Source organism: Cotesia glomerata, linkage group LG8 (genome assembly GCF_020080835.1).
Source record: "Cotesia glomerata isolate CgM1 linkage group LG8, MPM_Cglom_v2.3, whole genome shotgun sequence".
NCBI classification, from domain to species: Eukaryota; Metazoa; Arthropoda; class Insecta; order Hymenoptera; family Braconidae; genus Cotesia; species Cotesia glomerata.
The window spans coordinates 14,920,647-14,924,822 of NC_058165.1; positions in this window are offsets into that span (position 1 = coordinate 14,920,647).

Below are 4,176 nucleotides of genomic sequence, written 5' to 3' on the forward strand. Positions count from 1 at the left end.
AAGCAACCGCCGGAAGAGTCCAGGCCAGAGCCTAATCGGAAAGAACCGCGCAAACGGATTAGGCCGGACGCACTGATCATCCGCCCCGCAGAGACGGCAAAGTATGCTGAAATTCTGAAGCGAATAAAGCAGGACGTCCCTGACGAACAGGTCCGTACTACAGTGGATAAGATCCAAAGAACTAGGACCGGGAGCTTGCTGATTACGCTTTCGAGGAAGAGCGCTGACCGAGGCCAAGCCTTACAGAAGACCATCGCGGACATCCTCCAAGAAGACGCGAAGGTAATCTGCAAAGGGCCACAGGAAGACGTCGAAATCCGAGATCTTGACGGTACCACAACCAAGGAGGATATTCAGGCTGCATTGCAAACGGAAATCGGAGAAACCTGCGAGATACCACTAGGGACAATTAAGATTCATAAGGCCTACAGAGGTACTCAGACAGCTGTTGTGACACTACCAGCAGCTGCAGCGCGCAAGATATTGGCAGGAAGCGGTAAAGTCCGGATCGGCTGGACCAACTGCCGAATCAGAGCTACGAGGAGACCAATCCAATGTTTCAAGTGCTGGCACTTTGGACATCTTGGATCCCAGTGCAAGAGCAATGTGGATCGGTCTAAGCTATGTATTAGGTGCGGACAAGAGGGACACAAGATTGCTGAATGCAAAAACCCAGCGAAATGTGTATTATGCGCGGATCAAAGTGCGGAGAACTCGGCTCATCATGCCGGCGCATCCAGGTGCCCAGTATTTAAAGAGGCACTCCAGAAGATAACAAACAAACAGACATGAAGATATTGCAGCTAAACCTAAACCATTGCGAAGCTGCACATGATCTGCTTATGCAAACAGCAAGAGAACTAGAGTTAGACTTAGTAATGATAGCAGAGCCATATAGATACCTGAATACCCAGCCTTGGGAATCTGACAGCACCACCAAGGCTGTCATCTGGTCTTGTGGTAAGCATCCCTTCCAGAGTGTAGTTAACAATGATAATGCCGGCTTTGTAGCAGCAACAGTTAACGGCATCCGTTTCTACAGCTGTTATGCACCACCTAGCCTATCCATTGTTGAATTCACTGAATTCTTGGACAAACTGACCGAGGACGCCAAGCAGCATTATCCGGTCGCGATTGCCGGTGACTTCAACTCCTGGGCAGTAGACTGGGGCAGCAAGCAGACAAATGCGCGAGGAAAAGCACTCCTCGAAGCTTTCTCTACACTAGATGTAGTCCAGCTCAACAGTGGTGATACGCCAACCTATACTAAAGGGGAAGCAAGCTCTATTGTAGATCTCACTTTCGTCAGCAGCAGCCTCATCAGTGGGAAATACGACTGGAAGGTGATGGATATCTACACAGCCAGCGACCACAAGGCAATTCTCTGGGAAATATTACATGACCGGAATACAAGAAGACCAATCAAGTCACTCAATACCATTGGATGGAAAGTGAAGTCTTTTGACACAAGCACATTGATAATAGCCCTGAATAGTGAACCGATTACTACTGGACCCGCAGAAGAAATGACCAAGGACCTGATGAAAAGAGTTGTCCAGGCCTGTGACGCAAGTATGGTCCGGAAATGCAGCATAAGCCAACGCCCGGCAGTACACTGGTGGAACGACCACATCAGCGTTCTTCGGAAAGAGTGTCTAAAGAAAAGGAGAATATCCCAGCGTGGCTATCGACGACCTAACTCTGCGGAGCTGGTCGCAGAGTACAAAAAAGCCCGTCGATTACTGAACAAAGCCATCAAGGATAGTAAGAGGCAATGCTGGAAAGAGCTCATCAACGAGGTGGACAAAGACCTGTGGGGTAGGCCGTACAAGGTGGTCATGAATCACCTAAAAGTCAAACAAATGCCGGCACCCACATGCCCACAACTTCTGCAGAGAATCGTTACCGCGCTGTTTCCGCAGCAACGCGAGCTTCACTACCAGCTAGCTCAAGGAGAACTGGAGGACATTCCAACTGTCACGGAAGAAGAACTGACGGAGGCTTGCAACCGCGTAGGGAATAATAAAGCACCGGGATTAGACGGAATCCCTAACATTGCCTTAAAAACAGCTATAAAGGCAGCACCGGAATTATTCCTGGATGTTTACAACACCTGCCTCAAAGAAGGGATTTTTCCTCGAAAGTGGAAACAGCAACGGTTAGTGCTGCTTCCTAAAGGGAAAAAGCCACCGGATGAACCGTCATCTTACCGCCCACTTTGCATGCTAGATACAGCGGGTAAGATATTCGAACGCATAATTCACCAGAGAATTGAAGCAGTAGTCGACCCACTCCTGGCAGACAATCAGTATGGATTCCGGAAAGGACGATCAACCCTGGACGCAATCAAACTGGTTGTTGATACGGCCAAGGAAGCAATCGCAGGAACCAGATGGAAGGGTGGAACGAAGAAGTATTGCCTGGTGGCGACCCTAGACATCAGAAATGCCTTCAACTCCGCCAATTGGGAATGCATCATGCAGGCCCTCAAAGAGAAGAATGTACCAGAATACCTTCTTAAGATCGTAGCAAGCTACTTTGAAAACAGGGTCCTGAAGTATGACACGAAGAACGGTCCAAGGGAGTATGCTATTTCTGGAGGTGTACCACAAGGTTCAGTTCTAGGCCCGCTCCTGTGGAATATTATGTATGACGGCCTATTAAGACTAACTCTGCCAAGAAACGTCAAACTCGTAGCATATGCAGACGACGTAGCCGTAGTGATCGTTGCCAAACATCTTGACGAGATAAACCATGTGTTCGATCTCACTTTCGAGCGCGTTAACCGGTGGATGGACGCAGTGAACCTGCAACTGGCGCAACACAAAACTGAGGCAGTGCTTATTACCAGCAGGAAAGTGGTAGAGACAATTAAGCTGAAAGTCGCCGAACAAGAAATCACATCACAACCTTATATTCGATATTTAGGAGTGATGCTTGATGCCCGACTCAACTTTAAGCAGCAGGTAGAACACGTCAGTGCCAAGGCGTCAGCAGTGGGAACAAGTCTAGCACGACTGATGCCGAACATCGGAGGGCCAAAGCAGAGCAGAAGGGTACTGTTATCATCTGTAGTCACATCGGTGCTTACATATGGTATATCTATTTGGACCAACGCTCTCGAGATGCAAGAATCATGGAGGAAGGCTGGACCAGTATACCGACGGTGTGCCTTAAGAGTCGCCAGCGCCTTCCGCACAATATCCGAGGAAGCAGTGTGCGTTATTTCCGGAACTCTGCCTCTCAGAGTCCTCGCTGAGGAAAGACGGAACCTTTATCATCGTAAAAGGTCAACCATACTAAGCGCTGAAGAGCTCAGAACTGAAGAACGGCAAAACAGCTTCGACCGATGGCAGCTCCAGTGGGACGCTGCAGAAAAAGGAAGATGGACGTATCGTCTTATACCGAGGATCGACGACTGGCTGAACCGGAGTCATGGAGAGGTTAACTACTACCTTACGCAGATGTTGTCAGGACACGGCTGCTTCCGAGCCTATCTTCACCGCTTTAAGCACGACGATTCTCCGGAGTGCCCATCCTGCCCAGGTGTCGCTGAAGACGTGGAGCACGTGATCTTTGCATGTCCTCGTTTTAACCAACAGCGCGATGAATTAGAAAAGATTCTAAAAAAGAGAATTCAACCGGAGACAATAGTAGAAGAAATGCTGTCATCAGAAGCTGTCTGGAACGCCACGAGCACCTTTGCCACTGAAGTGCTTACAGAGTTGCGGTCCATCGAGAGAAAAAGAGCAGAAAACAGAAACTAGAAGGGAGATAGAAATAAAAAACATCTTAGCCACCAGAAGGAAGAGCGGCAGCTAATTCCTCCCCCCGCGAAGAAATGCCTTACGGCGGTACCATGGGGGATCAGAGGATAGAAGAGAAAGGGGTTTAGGGTTTAGTGGGTAGGGGCGTTAGTGTCGAGTTAGTATGACGCTGCGTCGAGTCGCCACATATCCAGGCCAAACAGCTATGCCTAGAATCCGTAAAAAGGATTCCCCCCCCTACAAAAAAAAAAAAAAAAAAAAAAAAAAAACACACACACACACACACACACACACACACACCAGATGGAAGGGTGGAACGAAGAAATATTGTCTGGTGGCAACCCTAGACATCAAAAATGCCTTCAACTCCGCCAACTGGGATCGCATCATGCAAGCTCTTCAAGAGATG